General features: G+C 42.7%; 1 protein-coding gene across 4 annotated transcripts in view; it reads right to left on the bottom strand.

The window, feature by feature from the left end:
- CTDSPL2 (CTD small phosphatase like 2) overlaps positions 1-17689 on the bottom strand; it is a 79883-nt gene that overhangs the window by 51749 nt on the left and 10445 nt on the right. Inside the window, exon 2 of one of the 4 annotated variants that reach the window (XM_060174558.1) lies at positions 14872-15046. The exons of the other annotated variants lie outside the window; for them this stretch is intronic. The gene's annotated coding sequence lies outside the window, so the exon portion shown is untranslated. The remainder of the gene's footprint in view (positions 1-14871; positions 15047-17689) is intronic. 4 annotated transcript variants of the gene reach the window in all.

Raw genomic sequence — 17689 nt, 5'->3', positions numbered from 1 at the left:
AATAAATATTTAAAAAAAAAAATCTCAAAAAGATACTAGGTTATGAGAGGCCTGGTTCAGCACACGATTCCGGGTTCAAGTCCCTATTCCCAATCTGCAGGGGGGAAAGCTTCACAAGTGGTAAAGCAGAGCTGTAGGTGTCTTTCTGTTTCTCTCCCACTCTATCTCCCCCCTTCCTTCTCGATTTACTGTCTTTATCCAATAAATGAATAAAAAGGGTGCATCTGGGTGACAAGTCTAGCAGATGGAGACTTGTCTCAAGTGGCCTCCCCCAGGGCTCTGTTCTGGCTCCTACGCTATTTAATATTTACATCAATGACCTCCCAGAAACTTCTTCAAGGAAGTTCATCTACGCCGATGACATCTGCTGTGCAACTCAGGCATCCAAGTTTGACATCATCGAGGAAACACTCACAAAAGATATGTCTCTGATATCTGATTACTGTAAAAAATGGCGACTAATCCCTAGCACTGCAAAAACGGTATCATCTGTTTTCCATCTACACCATGCCTCGGCCTCGCGTGAGCTTAATGTGCAGCTTGGCGATACGAGAATCCGGCATGAAGCCCAGCCAGTCTATCTTGGCGTTACTCTCGATCGCACTCTGTCATTTCACCAACATCTCATAAAAACTGCAGCAAAGGTGGGCACAAGGAATAACATCATTGCAAGACTGGCCAGCTCCTCATGGGGCGGGAGCGCTTCCACACTATGATCATCCTCTCTGGCATTATGCTATTCCACTGCAGAATACTGTGCCCAGTATGGTTCCGTAGCCCCCATGTCCACTTGGTCGATTCCAAATTATATTCCTCCATGAGGATAATTTCTGGAACCATCCGTTCCACCCCGGTTCCATGGCTGCCAGTTCTTAGCAACATCGCCCCACCAGATATTCGTCGGGATGCGGCATCATCTAAGTTCATTGCCCAAGTCTACGCTCGACCGGACCTGCCAATATACGCGGATATCTTCGCCCACCCTGTCCAACGCTTGACGTCTCGTCATCCAATCTGGTCTCCTACGCCTACACTGAACTTCTCTGTTCCAGACTCTTGGAAACAGAGTTGGCAGTCAGCTGAGGTCAAGAACAAACACCTCATCACAGACCCCTGCAAGCATCAACCCAGCTTTGACCTAGCACGTTATGATTGGGCCCTCCTCAATCGCTATCAAACAGGCCATGGCCGGTGCGCCGCTATGTTCCATCGCTGGGGAGCCAGAGACGACCCGAACTGCCCCTGCGGCTCCAGACAGACTATGACCCACATAGTCAACAACTGCCACCTCTCCAGATTCAAAGGAGGTCTCGAAACTTTACATCAGGCTCAACCTGACGCTGTTGACTGGCTACGGAAGAAGGGCAAACGCTAGAAGAAGGAGAATAAAGATAATGAAAGAAATGATGGGGGGAGAAGATGCTAGATCAGCACCGAATAAACAGTAAGCAAAATATGTGTAGGGTAAAAGCCCTCAGTCAATGAGTGAATGATTCCATAAACATGTTTCTAGTAATCAACAACTATACAAGTGTAATGGGAATACTTGGGTCATTTGTGAAACCTGGTCTTACTCAGCTAATACACTGAATTCATATCATAAGAGAACAGGCAATTTACTTAAGCTCTCTCAAGTAAATTGGATATTAATGGGGATATTATTAGGGGGCTATCAAAACAGGGTATTAAAAACATACCCTGAATTAGAACCTTTGGAAGAGAGACAAAAACTACTAAAGCACTTCTTCTAGCGTTTGGCCTTCTTCCGTAGCCAGCCAGTTAACAGCGTCAAGAGATAAGAATTCAGAATGGGCAGGGGTAGATAGCATAATGGTTATGCAAACAGACTCTCATGCCTGAGGCTCCAAAGTTCCAGATTCAATTCCCTGTACCACCATAAACCAGAGCTGAGCAGTGCTCTGGTTAAAAAAAAAAAAAAAAAAAAAAGAACTCAGGGTATCAGGTCTGAGCACACACTTTACTGTGCTCAAGGACTCGGTTTGAACCCCCAATCCTCACCTGTAGGGAGAGGCTTCAGAGTGGTGAACAGGTCCCTTCAGAAGCAGTAGTCGTCACAATACAGACTCAAAACATCCACCCAAGTGGGTGGGGAGGTGGCAGAGCAGGTGGGCCTTGCTTCCCAAGTTCGACCTCAGGATCCAGAATGTTACTTTGATTTCTCATAAAAGTATGGGTAGGGGGAGAGAAAGCCCACCCAGTAGTGTCACATTTTCTCATGCATGAGGCCATGAGGGCCCAGGTTCAAGCACTCAACACCACTGGGAGCATCATGCCTAGCACCAGCGATACTCCATGAACTGCAAGAGTTGTGGTGTACCTCTCCCTCCCATCTTCCTCCATATGGGGGGAAGAGTCTACAGGAAGCAGCAAAAAAAAAAAAAAAAATCACATAGGATTGAGTCCCCAGCAGACAAAATATATATATATATATATAGAATAAAATAGGAGTGAAAAGGCAATGTGCCTCCTGGGACAATATGGATGGAACTAGAGGTAATTATGATTAGTGAAATAAGGAAGTGGAAAATAATTACCAGAGAATTTCATTCATGTGAACTTGAAAAAAAATGAACTCTGAGACCAAAAGCTAGTGGTCCTGGAGAGGAATGGAGAAGGCTGATGGGATTATGTAGAGAGGAGTCTGGGTTATAATGTTGCCACAGTGAACGTAATCAGCCTTACACATGTGTGCAGGTGTGGAACTATATGCCTAAGATCTTAAATACTATAAACCAATGTTAAATCAATAGTTAAAAAAGTGAAAGAAACCACATACATAGAATAAAACACATTTTTTAAATAGTGGGAATGCATAGTATTACTTCAACAAAACATCCAAACTCAGAGCCTGACAGGAGGCTCAGAAGCAGAGCGCAGAAACTGCCAGTACCCCATGTACAATCTGCATAGACCATGGCAGTGCTGCGGTTTCTTAAAAACCTCAAAAGTGGGAGTCGGGCGGTAGGCACAGCAGGTTAAGCTCAGGTGGCGTGAAGCAGTGCTCAATGCTGTTGTTTGCTTAACAGCCCTATTTACATACTTAGAGAATATAGGTCTTGCCTTTTTTAAAATAAATATTTATTCCCTTTTTTGCCCTTGTTTTATTGTTGTAGTTATTATTGATGTCGTTGTTGTTGGATAGGACAGAGAGAAATGGAGAGAGATGGGGAAGAGAAAGACAGACACCTGCAGACCTGCTTCCCCGCCTGTGAAGTGACTCCCCTGCAGGTGGGGAGCCGGGGCTCGAACCGGGATCCTTACGCCAGTGCTTGCACTGTGCCACCTGTGTTTAACCCGCTGCGCCACCGCCCGACTGCCTAGATCTTGTCTCAAGAACCCCTCGGCCCTCTCGTACAATACTGTCTAGAAAAGGAAACTCCCCCAGAGCAGGTACATGGGGAGTTCTTCTCCTTCTTCTTCTTTTTTTTTAATGGAAGTTCTATTTAAAAAAAAAACAACAGCTTTTTTGTTGTTTTTAATTGGGTGGTTAGTTGTTTATGGTACAGTTAGTTGTTGGCACATGGTTACAATTTCACAGCTTGCCATGGCAGGTGTCTGCAAACCACCACCAATGTAGGTCCCTTTCCATCATCGTGTATCAGAACCAGAAAGCCTCCCCAGCCCCCATCGCTCTCCCTGTCACCTTCCCCAGAGTCCTTTGCTTTAGTGTAACACACCAGCCACACCAAGTTTTACTTTGAGTTTCCCCTTTCTCTCCTTGCTTCTTATATTCTTCCCACAGGTAAGACAATTCCACAGTCACCTTTCTCTTTCTGGCCTTTCTCACTTAACATGATTCCTTTAAGCTCCACCAAAGATGAAGTGAAGTAACTTCAATCTTTCCCCCCTTTTTATTGCTGTTGTAGTTATTGTTACGGATGTCGTCGTTGTTAGATAGGACAGAGAGAAATGGAAAGAGGAGGGGAAGACAGAGAGGGGGAGAGAAAAATAGACACCTGCAGACCTGTTCACCACTTGTGAAGCTACTCCCCTGCAGGTGGGGAGCCGGGGCTCGAACTGGGATCCTTATTGAGCCACGTGTGCTTAATCTACTGTGCTACCACCCAACTCCATCATTCTTAACATCTAAGTAATATTCCATTATATATATTACAATTTTCTTTTCTTTTTAAAAAATATTTATATATTTTACCAGAGCACTGCTCTGCTCTGGCTTATGGTGGTACAGGGGATTAAACCTGGGACTTTGGAGCCTCAGGCATGAGAGGCTCTGTATAACCATTATGCTATCTACCCCTGTCCTATATACTACAATTTTCTTAGCCACTCATCTGTTGTTGGACACCTAGATTGCTTTCAAATTTGGGCAAATATGGATTACAAAATGTTTTTTTAATAATTTAATATTAATTTACAAAATTACTATACAGGAGCCAGCAGTAGTACAGTGGGTTAAGCGCACGTGGCACCAAACGCAAGCACCAGCATTAACTATCCCGGTGGAGCCCCTGGTTCCCCACCTGCGGGGGGGTGTGTCACTTCACAAGTGTTGGAGCAGGTCTGCAGGTGTCTGTCTCTCCCCCTCTCTTCTCCTCTCTCGATATATCTGTCCTAGCCAACAACGACAACAATAATGATGGCAACAATGATAAACAAGGGCAACAAAAGGGGAAAAAATGGCCCCCAGGAACAGTGGATTTGTGTGTGGGCACCCAGCCCCAGCAATAGAGCCCCAGCAATAGCCATGGAGGAAAGAAAAAATTGTTAAAAAAAAAATTACGATGTAACGTGTATAATCCCACAGTTTACACCACCAGAGCTGTGTCCTCATTCCCTCCGCTGGAAACTGCAGTAGTTCTCCCAAGGTCACATATATGTTTTGACTATCATTTTTATAACTATACATTTTTTTCATTTTTCCCTCTATAGTCCTGCCTCTTCTTCCTTTCTAAGTCACACCTACACCTATTACTGCTTCAGAGTATTACATCAGACAGGTTAATATAGCTCCCCAAACTCAGCAACAAAGTAACAAACGACCCCATCCAAAAGTGGGGAGAGAATATGAACAGAATCTTCCCCAAAGAGTTCGAAAGGAACACACATGAAAAAATGTTCAAAGTCACTGATTATCAGAGATATGCAAAAAAAAAAAAAAAAAAAAGGACAACAGTGAGGAGACTGGGTGATGACACACCTGGTTAAGCATTCAAAGCACCGGGGGTCGGGCGGTGGCGCAGTGGGTTAAGCGCATGTGGCGCAAAGCACAGGGACCGGGTGTAAGGATCCCGGTTCGAGCCCCCGGCTCCCCACCTGCAGGGCAGTCGCTTCACAGGAGGTGAAGCAGGTCTGCAGGTGTCTATCTTTCTCTCCCCTTCTCTGTCTTCCCCTCCTCTCTCCATTTCTCTCTGTCCTATCAAACAACGAATTGCATCAACAAGGGCAATAATAATAACCACAACAAAGCTACAACAAGGGCAACAAATGGGGGGGAAAAATGGCCTCCAGGAGCAGTGGATTCATGGTGCAGGCACCGAGCCCAGCAATAACCCTGGAGGAGGAAAAAAAAAAAAAAAAAGCAAGCATTCAAAGCACCATGTGCAAGGACCCAGGTTCAGCGCAGTGAAACAGATCTGCAGGTGTCTTTCCCTCTCCCTATCTCCCCCTCAGGCAGGACCCCAAGCGATAATCCTGAGGCAAAGAAGATTCACACTCCAATCCTATGAGAATGCCATACATGAGAAAGGACAGAAATGTTGAAGAGGGTACAGGGCAAAGGAACCCTTCTAAAATGCTGCTGGGAATGTATTGGGTTGTCAGAAAAGCCATGATGTATTTTTGCAACAGATGTCGCTAGTTCATTTTTGGAAACACTAGTCATTCACTTCTATGTTATTGCTATGTCATTTGATAGCTCTAGCTTCATTCGAAAAAAATTTTTGAGCCATTTGGTAAATTTTGGGAGATTTTACAGTAAGCTGAAGATGGAAGGCCAAACTATATTTTTGCCATATTTTAGTTTTCACTTCCATAAACAGAAGTATGTGTGGGTCAAGTTTGTATAAAGCTGCACAGAGTTTACAGTGGCAATGCTCTCTACAAGAACATCAGTGGCAATGATGGCTCATAAAATTCTGTCAAGGAGGTCCACTGAGATTGATGAGAAAAATAAAGGCACTGACAGAGTCAAATCCACATTACATGACATGAGACTGCAAAAACACTGAACATCCATCATTCAAGCATTCATGACCACCTGAAGAAGCTGGGATATGTAACCTAGCATGATATTTGGGTTTCTTGTGAATTCAAAGAAGTTAACTTGACAGCATGTATAAACATCTGCGATATACTCACTTAACATAAGGAAAATGATCGTTTTTTGAATTCTTTTTCAAAGGTCATTTATTTATATAAAGAACAAAGACTGGGCCCGGGTGGTGGTACACCTGGTTCAGCGCACGTTACAGTGTTCAAGGACCCAGGTTCGAGCCCCTGTCCCCACCTGCAGGGGGAAAGCTTCACAAGTGGTGAAACAGGTCTGTAGGTGTCAAACTTTCTCTCCCCTACCCTCTCAATTTCTGGCTATCGCTATCCAATAAATAACGATAATAAATTTTTTGATTATTTAAAAAAAGAACAAAGACCAATCAATGATATAATGCCCCTTTTTGTTTAATAACCTTTTGCCATCTTTCAGTGAGCTTCCTAATTCACTGTTCATAGAAGGATCTGTCTTTATCAGTGAAAAATTGAACAAGGTTCTGATTTACAGCCCCCATCGGAATTGAACGTTATGCCATGCCTGGAGTTTTGAAGAGTGAAACAAGTCAAGTCTACCAGTGCAAGGTCAGGAGAGTGTGGTGGGTATGACAACAAATCCCATCCAAACTCCAAAAATATTTTTTCTCTTTAACCAGAGCACTGATCAGCTCAGGCTTATGGTGATGCGGGGGAGTGAACCTAGGACTTTGGAGCCTCAAGCAAGAGAATCTTTTTGCACAGTCGTTGTGCTACATACCCCTGGCCTATTGCAGTAATTTTTGAAATTTTTTGCAGTAATTTTAAATTTTTTTTATTATTTATTTATTCCATTTTGTTGCCCTTTATTATTGTTGTTGTTGTTGTCATTGTTGGATAGGACAGAGAGAAATGGAGAGAGGAAGGGAAGAAAGAGGGGGAGAGAAAGACAGACACCTGCAGACCTGTTTCACTGCCTGTGAAGTGACTCCCCTGCAGGTGGGGAGCCAGAGGCTCGAACCAGGATCCATACTCTGGTCTTTGATCTTTGCACCACCTGTGCTTAACCCGCTGCACTACCACCCAACTCCCTCCAATAATTTTTCATTGGTGATCAAACTTCTGTGGGGGTCTCGTGTTGTGATGGAACACTCCTCCTTTACAATTAACAAACTGAATGTTTCTGGATGATGAATACATTCAAGCTGTTCAATTGCCAACAATACACATTTGAACTGATTGTTTAGTTCCTGGGTAGAAGCTCAAAAAACATGACATTTAAAAAATTCCACCACACAGAGCATAGCCTTCCTCTGATCAATGTCTGCTTTTGATGTTTGAAGCAAATCATCATGTCAGGACCAAGACTGTCAGCACACTACATTATTGTAATTCAGTTTTATGAGTTTTGTCTCATTAAAATTTAAATATTTGGGAGTCGGGCTGTAGCGCAGCGGGTTAAGCGCAGGTGGCGCAAAGCACAAGGACCGGCATAAGGATCCCGGTTCGAACCCCGGCTCCCCACCTGCAGGGGAGTCGCTTCACAGGCGGTGAAGCAGGTCTGCAGGTGTCTATCTTTCTCTCCTCCTCTCTGTCTTCCCCTCCTCTCTCCATTTCTCTCTGTCCTATCCAACAACGACGACAACAATAATAACTACAACAATAAAACAAGGGCAACAAAAGGGAATAAATAAATAAATATTTTTTTTAAAAAAGAATAAAATTTAAATATTTATTGGTAACCTGCTATCACAGGAGTGGGTAACATCTAGCTGTGGTCCGTTATCATTTGATCTAGTCCAGGCAAGGTAACTGCAGGTGGGATTTGAAATATAATAAATCTAGAAGCTTTTTTCATGGCAACATTGCTTTTTTTTTTTTTTTTAACAGAGTACTGCTCAGCTATGCTTATGGTGCTGGGAACTGTTAATTTTTACGTTGATAATTTTGTCTGATTCATGAATGTTAAATATTTATTTGAACATTTGGCTCTTGGCTCTGGTTTTTTAAAAAAAAGTATATAGTGGTCTGGAAAGTGGCACAGTGGTAAAGCTTTGGACTCTCAAGCATGAGGTCCTGAGTTCGATCCCCGGCAGCACATGTGCCAGAGTGATGTCTGGTCCTTCCTCTCTCCTCCTATCTTTCTCATAAATAAATAAAAATCTTTTTTAAAAAAAGTATATATATTAAAGCAGGTAAATATATACAGTATAGTGGCATATCCTTTGACAATGTAAACAGACATTTGTGAGTAAAGAATACAGCAAAGAAAGTACCTTGTAATAATAAAAATACACTGAAATTGTTCTTTTTTTTATTTCTTTATTGGGGAATTAATGTTTTACATTCGACAGTAAATACAATAGTTTTTACATGCATAACATTCCCCAGTTGAAACTGTTATTCTGAGACAGTTATGAGATCTAGTTAATATTAATATTCAAGTTCTAATTCCTACTCTATTATTCACCCAGTCCTTTGGAACTAAGACACAATACAGAACAAGAAACAAACAAATGAAATAGAATAAAAGATGTTAAACAAGATCCTTACAATTCTGACTACAGCTAAGTTATGAGGTCAACAAATCTCCCAAAAACAAGCTGGATAAAATGACAAACCAGGGGTCAGGCAGTGGCGCAGTGGGTTAAGTGCAGTGGCGCAAAGCGCAAGGACCGGCTTAAGGATCCGGGTTTGAGCTCCTGGCTCCCCACCTGCAGAGGAGTCACTTCACAGGCGGTGAAGTAGGTCTGCAGGTATCTCTCTCCGTCTTCCCCTCCTCTCTCCATTTCTCTCTGTCCTAACAGTGACATCAATGACAGCAACAATGATAACTACAACAACAATCAAAAACAGCAAGGGCAACAAAAGGGAAAATAAATAAAAAAGAAAAAGAAAAATCTAGAATCCAATCCATTATGTAATGGGGGGGGGAAAGCCTTTTCAACATCTGTACCCATATCAAAACTAGAGATAAGTTGTGTTAAGAAAAACCATATACGGGAATTGGGCAATAGTGCAGCACGTTAAGTGCACATGGCACAAAGCCCAAGGACCGGCTTAAGAATCTCAGTTCGAGCCCCAGGCTCCCCACCTGCTTCGCAGGTCTACAAGTGTCTTTCTCTCGCCTTCTCTGTCTTCCCCTCCTCTCTGCATTTCTCTCTGCCCTATCCAACGACGACATTAATAACTAACAAATACAACAATAAAACAAGGGCAACAAAAGGGAAAATTAAAAAAAAAAAAACTATAGGGTCCATGATTGCTCAACAATTTGTTTGGCTTCATATGTTAACTCTCTTTTCAGTTACAAGGTTCCAGAGGTCATCAGGATGCTGGCCAGGCTTCCCTGGACTGAACACCCCACCAATGTGTCCTGGAGCTCTGCTTCCCCAGAGACCTACCCTACTAGGGAAAGAGAGAGGCAGACTGGGAGTATGGACCGACCAGTCAACGCCCATGTTCAGCGGGGAAGCAATCACAGAAGCCAGACCTTCTACCTTCTGCCACCCACAATGACCCTGGGTCCATGCTCCCAGAGGGATAGAGAATGGGAAAGCTATCAGGGGAGGGGGTGGGATATGGAGATTGGGTGGTGGGAATTGTGTGGAGTTGTACCCCTCCTACCCTATGGTTTTGTTTTTAATCCTTTCTTAAATAAAAAAAAAAAAAACTATAGGTTTCCATTAAACCCACTCTTTTGTTTTTTTTTTCTTAAAAAACTTTTATTAATGAGAAAGATATAAAAGAACCAGACATCACTCTAGTACATGTGCTGCTGGGGATTGAACTCAGGACCTCATGCTTGAGAATCCAATGCTTTATCCACTGCACCACCTGTCAGACCACTCCATTAAACTCTTTTTAAGTCACTAATAACAATGAAGCTCTCTAATATATATTTTGGCCTCCAGGGTTATTGCTGGGACTTGTGCCTGCACTAGGAATCTACAGCTCCGCTCTAGGAGGCCATTTTTTCCCCATTTTTGTTATCCTTGTCTTGTTATTGCTGTAGTTGTTGGGTAGGACAGAGAGAAATCAAGAGAAAAGGGGAAGACAGAAAAGGGGAGAGAAAGATAAGACACCTGCAGACCTACTTCACAGCTTGTGAAGTGACCCCCCCATGCAGGTGAGGAGTCAGGGGTTCAAACTGCGATCCTTATGCTGGTCCTTGTGCTTCGCACCATGAACACTTAACCCACTGTGCTAACTCCCACCCCCTAGCTTTCTAATATTTTAAAAGTCATGGACACTGGAATATAAAAACAAAGTATCGGGGGTCGGGCGGTGGCGCAGCGGGTTAAGCGCATGTGTGGCGCAAAGCGCAGGGACCGGCGTAAGGATCCCGGTTCGAGCCCCCGGCTCCCCACCTGCAGGGGAGTCGCTACACAGACGGTGAAGCAGGTCTGCAGGTGTCTATCTTTCTCTCCCCCTCTGTCTTGCCCTCCTCTCTCCATTTCTCTCTGTTCTATCCAACAACGAACATCAACAATGGCAATAATAATGACCACAACGAGGCTACTGTTGCAACAAAAGGGGGGAAAAATGGCCTCCAGGAGCGGTGGATTCGTGGTGCAGGCACCGAGCCCAGCAATAACCCTGGAGGAGAAAAAAAACAACAACAAAGTATCAGGGCCTGACTGTAGTGCACCTGGTTAAGCGCACATGCCACGTAGCGCAAAGCACAAGGACTGGCGTAAGGATCCCGGTTGGAGCCCCGGCTCCCCACCTGCAGGGGAGTCACTTCACAGGCGGTGAAGCAGGTCTGCAGGTGTCCTTCTCTCCCCCTCTGTCTTCCCCTCCTCTCTCCATTTCTCTCTGTCCTACCCAACAACAATGACATCAATAACGACAATAACTACAACAACAATTTTTAAAAAAACAAGGGCAACAAAAGGGAAAATATAAACAAAGTATTTTTTTTCCTTTTAAACAAGCTACAGTTAAAGAGAACAGAATGAAGGCAAATGAAAAGAACAGAGAAGAGAGCCAAGTCAAAATTTCCCTCCACCTTTAAATATTTCTTATAAAGAAAATGTTATGCTTATAGCATAATCTATAATAGCTCAAACTTGGAAGCAACCTAGGTATCCAACAACAAACGAGTGGTACATATGCACAATGGAATACTACTTAGCTGTTAAAAATAAAGTCATGGGGGGGGGGGGCCGAGAGCGCAGCAGGTTAAGCTCACAGGGCGCAAAGTTTAAGGACCAGGGTAAGGATCCCGGTTCAAACCCCCGGTTCCCCACCTGCAGGGGAGTCACTTCACAGGCGGTGAAGCAGGCCTGCAGGTGTCTATCTTTCTCTCCCCCTCTGTCTTCCCCTCCTCTCTCCATTTCTCTCTGTCCTATCCGGCAACAACAACAACAACAATAATAACAACCACAACAATGATAAAAACAAGTGCAACAATAATGAAAAAAAATAGTCTCCAGGGGACAGTGGATACGGAGTGCAGGCACTGAGTCCCAGCAATAACCCTGGAGGAAAAAAACTAAAATAAAATAAAGTCATCTCCTTCACTTTATCTTGCATGAAACTAGAATGAATTATGTTAAGCAAAATAGATCAAAAAGAGAGGAATGAATACTAGATAATCTCACTTATAATGAGAATTTAAGATACAAGGACAGACGGGAAAACACAAAGTTAAAAACTTGGTTTGGTGTATTGCACTAAAGCAAAAGACTGGGGAAAGGGGGAAGGAGCTGGGATGGGGAGAGGGCTTTGAGGTCCCGGTGCACTATGGTGAAAAAGGACCCAGGCTGGCGGTGAGAATACTTTGCAGACACCTATGACAGGAAGATGAGAAATTTTACCCATTAACTCCCAATAAAATGAAAGGGAAAAAGATGGAGGGGAGTTAAGAAGGAAGGATAATGACAATTTGTGACCAAAAAAATGAATGTATCATGAGGGCCGGGTGGTGGCACACCTGGTTGAGTGCACATGTTACAGTGTGCAAGGATCCAGGTTTGAGCCCCCAGACCCCACCTGCAGGGGGAAAGCTTCACAAGTGGTGAAGCAGGGCTGCAGGTGTCTGTCTCTCTCCCTCTGTCACCCCCTTCCCTCTCCATTTCTGGCTGTCTCTAATAAATAAAGATTTTGTTTTAATTAAAAATGAATGTATCACAAGTGCTGAAGTAATGTTCTGGTTCCCCATCCCCCACTAATAAGTCAATCTTACAGAGGGTGGGGTGGTGGCTGGGGCCAGAGGAACAGCCAGTGGAATGCACTAGTCACCATGTACCACGACCTGGGTTTAGGCCCCCAGTCCTCACCTGCTGTGGGGGGTAGGTAGGCCTTCACAAGAGGTGAAGCAGTGCTGCACGTTTCTCTTGTGTCTCTATCCTCTTCCCTCTCAATTTGTCTCTATTAAAAGGAAAGAAACAGCTAACAGGAACAGTGAATTTGTCATACAAGCACCAATCCCCAGCAGTAATAGAAATAAAGATGGATTAATGGGAAGATAAAAATACAATACTATTTTATCTAAATCCTGAACTTAAAAATTCAAAAGTATATTGGGGAATGTTATGCATGTACAAACTATTGTATTTACTGTTGAATGTAAAACATTAATTCCCCAATAAAGAAATAAATTAAAAAAAAAAAAAAAGCACTGGACTCTCAAGGTCCCAAGTTCAACCCCCAGCACTACATATGCTATAGTGATGGTCTACTTCTCTTTTTCTCATGAATAAATAAATAAATCTTAGGGAAAAAAAAAAGGATATCTCATTTACAAGTCTTCTTTGAATATGTGTGAGTGTTTGCATGTGACTAGCTACTTTAGAACACACAGGTTTACCAAAAAAAAAAAAAAAATTCAAAAGTATACTGTTTATTTTTCTGGGTACTTCACAACAGAAAATGAAATGGAAGTAAAACAGGGGAGGAGAGAGGGTGAAAGTTGTGGAGCAGTTGACCACAAGGTAACTTTGGGGGATACCAAAATGTTTAAGGAAGAGAGAAAACAATCTAGGTTCACTTGGGAGATTATTCTAGGTCTCTACCTAGTCCATCTGAACTCTTTCCTTTGCTCTGAACTGACAAGGCAAGTAGTAGATACCAAAGGACCACAGGCCAAAGAAGTCACAGAATACAAACTACAGCTATCCTTTGACTAACTGGAATTCTGTCTAAAAATTCACTTTTACAAATTTGCTAGGTTCTTCTGCCTACTTAATGGGGGGGGGGGCGGTAGCACAGCTGGTTAAGTGCACATGGCGAAGCACAAGGATCGGTATAAAGATCCTGGTTTGAGCCCCCAGCTCTCCACCTACGGGGGGGGGGTCACTTCACATGTGGTGAAGCAGGTCTGCAAGTGTTTACCTTTCTCTCCCCCTCTGTCTTCCCCTCCTCTCTCCATTTCTCTTTTCTATTCAACAACAATGACAGCAATAACATAATGACAACAATGATAATCAAGGGCAACAAAAGGGAAAAAAATACAAAAAGAAAGTTTGGGGGAAAATACCAGCCTAATAAGAAGGGGGGTGGGAAGAAGTAAAGTAGGAAAGAAGGGAGGTGGGAAGACACACACACGATGGAATAAGCTTGAGTATTCAGAATAAGCAAATAGGCTTGGATGTGTGAGACTGCTGTGGTTACTGGGAGATGGGTGGAGGGCGTGATGACTGACACTCACCTTGTTTAGCTGTGAAATTATACCCTTGAAATCCTATGACTTCATATAACTGTTACAATCACCAATAAAAAAGAAAAAAAGAAAAAAACACAATGGGATAGATTTAAGGACTTAGAACAACCAAAATCTCAAAGACAAACTTTGTGGTGGGGTGACAGCTCACCAAACAGAGTGCATACTTTACACACAGACCTAAGCTCCCAGTACACACAGGAGCACCAAGCTTAGAGAAAGCGTCACAGTTATGGTGGCATCTCTTCCGTCCTCTACTGGTCACTCCCTATCTCACAGAGGAAAAGGATAAGAGACCACCAGAGCAATGAAATCACATGGGTGTGACAGAAAGGAAGCAAGGAGGGGAGGAGTGGAGGGAAGGAGGAAGAGAAAGAGTAGACAAATTCTTTCTGGGAGAGACATGTCAGTACTGGCTCACCATTTGAAGATAAAAAGGAAAAGACTCTTCCGGGTCCAGAACTTAGGAGAGTGAGTACCTGCTTTGCCATGTGCATGACCAAGGTTTGAGCCTGGTGTTAAGGAATGGGGAAGTCTTGGTGATATGGTGTCTCTACCTCTCCCTATCTGAAAAGTCAGCTTGGAATGATGAAGCCCCAGGGGCAAGCAAGCAAACAAACAAACAAACAACAAACAAGTAGGCCGTGAAGTCTGCTTCCTGCTCATCTGTAGAGTGGCTGATAGGATTAGGAGGGGTCTAAGGAAAGAGCATCTTCCATACGTTCATTAAAAATCACAACATCAGTTTTGCAAATTCCAATATCAAATCTCCAAACTTTCAACTTGGCATCTCAAATTCAATGTACCCAAACTGAATTCATTTTTCCCCTCCCATGCCCACACCTAGCCCTGCTTTTCCTATTGGTATTTTCCTACGTTCTTGATGGTAAGTATCTACCTAACCAACCAAACCAGAAACCATCCTCATACAGCCTACGGATTTTTGCTCTCCTTGTACAATCGCCAAAGCCTGATGATTTTACCTCTAAAATACTTGTCTTGAGGACCAGAAGACAGTTCATCTGGTAGAGCACACAGTTCTCCACGCATGAGGACTCAGGTTGGAATCTGCAGCCACATGGGAACACCGCACAAAAGGGAAGCTTCAGAAGCTTTACAGTGGTCTCTCTCCTTTACTCCACTCTCTCATCTTACATCCTGAACAAAAAAATAAAAATACAAATAAAAGAATTCACTGGGAGTGGTGGAATTGTGCAGGTACAAAAGCAAAAGCAAACCTGGCTGCACTGCTCAGCTCTGGCATACGGTGGTACTGGAGAGGAAACGGGGGGCCTCGGATGTCAGCGTCCGCTGCCCAGACTAATGTTTTAGTACTCGGCCATATATATATAGCTATATCTGCCTGTCTACACTGCAAATCTTGTCTATTACTTCCCAAATATTCAAAAAAGACTGAACTGGAACATTACGTATAAAAGCGTACACCTTGTACCTCTTTTTTCCTATCTCCCTAGCTCTTAAAAAAAGTTTACAGAGTAACAGAGAGAAAGAGTTCGAGAGAACCTGAGATTCTCTCTGGTACATGTGATGCTGGGGATCAAACTCAGGATCTCAGGATCTCATACCCTTAAGCCAAACTTGAATGTCACCAAGCCACTGCCTAGGCCACTTCATCTTTTTTTTTTTTTTAATTGCTATTTGCTACCTTACTTTTATAACTCTAGTAATCATGTCCAGAATATTCTGTACTGTATGACAGTTCAGTACTTCATTCCTTCTTTTCAACTCATCTTAAGTTTAGTTAAAGTTCAGTCCCTGCACCAGGAGATGTCTTATTTGGTAGTTTCCGTGCCTTATTACGTGCTAAATCCAAGTTCAAGGGCCACAAAGGAGTGCCGTGCCATGAGGGGGAGCTCCACACACGGTAGAGCAGATTAGTGGGATCTCACCCTCTCTACTTATTTCTGTGAAATAAAAGGAATGAAAAACTGTCCTTGGAGTGGTGGACTCACCTTTTGCACTCACGCACAAGGCCCAGCACTGCACTGAAGTTCAGCCTGAAGTATCATGTACCACAGATGAGGCAAGTAACCACTTCCACACCCCAAGTCTCTGTAAACTACTTTAGCTCTTAACAAATCATATTAAAATAATTTGCTTATATACCTTTAGCTACACTCAATTACTCCTCTCTGCACTTCTCTCTGTCCTATCCGATGATGACGACGACGTCAATATCAACAATAAAACAAGGGCAACAAAAGGGAAAATAAATAAATATAAAAGAATATTTTTTTTAAGTGTATATGGCAGAAGTCTTATCCAGTAAGCTAGCACACAAGTTCATTCAATCGTTATGAATCAAATGATTTCCCTCATAACAGAGAAAGGGGAAAAAAACTAAGTCAATGAAATAAGTAATTGTTACTATAATAACTAATTCTTGCTCATAAAAGGGACTAAATAAAACTAAGTGTTCTTCCTCAGTAGATTTCCTTCCTCTTCACAAAATCCCTGATCCTAAGCAATATTTGAGGCAATTACCAATTACAAATTACCTTGTGTTAGCAGAGACACTGTAATAATGAGAAAAAAAGCTCAATCTCAATCAATAATTTACTACTGAGGTCTTAAGAGCACAATTTTCTAGTAAAACATGGATTCTGAACATATTACTTAGCACCTAATATGCAGTATTTCAAACAAATGTCTGCAAATAAAGGAGAAAAGAAGAGAGAAAAGTGTGCAATAAATAATATAGTTGGGCAGAGGGTAGATAGCATAATGGTTATGCAAACAGACTCTCATGCCTGAGGCTCCAAAGTCCCAGGTTCAATGCCCCACACCACCATAAGCCAGAGCTGAGCAGTGCTCTGGTTAATATTAATTAATTAGTAAAAAAATATTTCAGGGGCCAGGCGGTGGTGCACCTGGTTAAGCACACACTTTACAGTGCAAGGACCTAGGTTCAAGCCCCTGGTCCCCATCTGCAGGGGGAAAGCTTCATAAGTGGTAAAGCAGGATTGTAGGTGTCTCTCTGACTCTCTTCTCTATCTCCCCCTCTCCTCTCAATTTCTCTGTCTCAAATAACATTTTTTTTCAAAAAAGAAAAAAAAGGAGGGGCCAGGTGGTAGCTCAGTGGGTTGAATGCAAGGACCCCTGGGCTCAAGGCTCCCTACCTGCAGGGGAGTCGCTTCACAAGTGGTGAGGCAGGTCTGCAGGTGTCAGATTTATCTGTCTTCCCATCTCTCTCCATTTCTCTCTGTCCTATTCAACAACATCAATGACAATGACGGTGACAATAAAATAACAAAGGCAACAAAAGGGAAAAAAATAGCCTCCAGGAGCAGTGGATTTGTGGTGCAGGCACCAAGCCCCAGCAATAACCCTGGAGGCAAAAAAAGGAAAAAAGATTCCAGATTGTATTTTGTAAGCAACCAAGTTTAAATTTTCCCATAAACTGAGGTAAATATAATATTGTAAATTAGCTATATAAAAATAAGATATGTATGCAAGATTCTGGATTATATTCCTGAGTGAGTTACGAGGGAATAACCTCCAGTAAGGGAAGTTCCAGTTGTTAATCTATCACTAGTTAGCTGTGACACTGATTGTAGACACTGATCAAGTTATGTAATCATTCCACCACTTCATTTCTTCCACAGCAAAAACAGTTAGTTACTGGACATCAGATCATGCATGTGAACTTTACTTCAAAAAGCACTGTCAAAGTGCAAAGTCATTATTATGAGCTAGTTTTATCATTCTATCTATCACATGCTAAACTCATCCTGTTGTACCTTACTTAAAACAAACATTTAAAACACATTAAAGTTTCCA

Source organism: Erinaceus europaeus, chromosome 16, assembly GCF_950295315.1.
Source record: "Erinaceus europaeus chromosome 16, mEriEur2.1, whole genome shotgun sequence".
Classification (NCBI taxonomy): domain Eukaryota; kingdom Metazoa; phylum Chordata; class Mammalia; order Eulipotyphla; family Erinaceidae; genus Erinaceus; species Erinaceus europaeus.
This window is presented reverse-complemented; position numbering and strand designations above follow the sequence as displayed.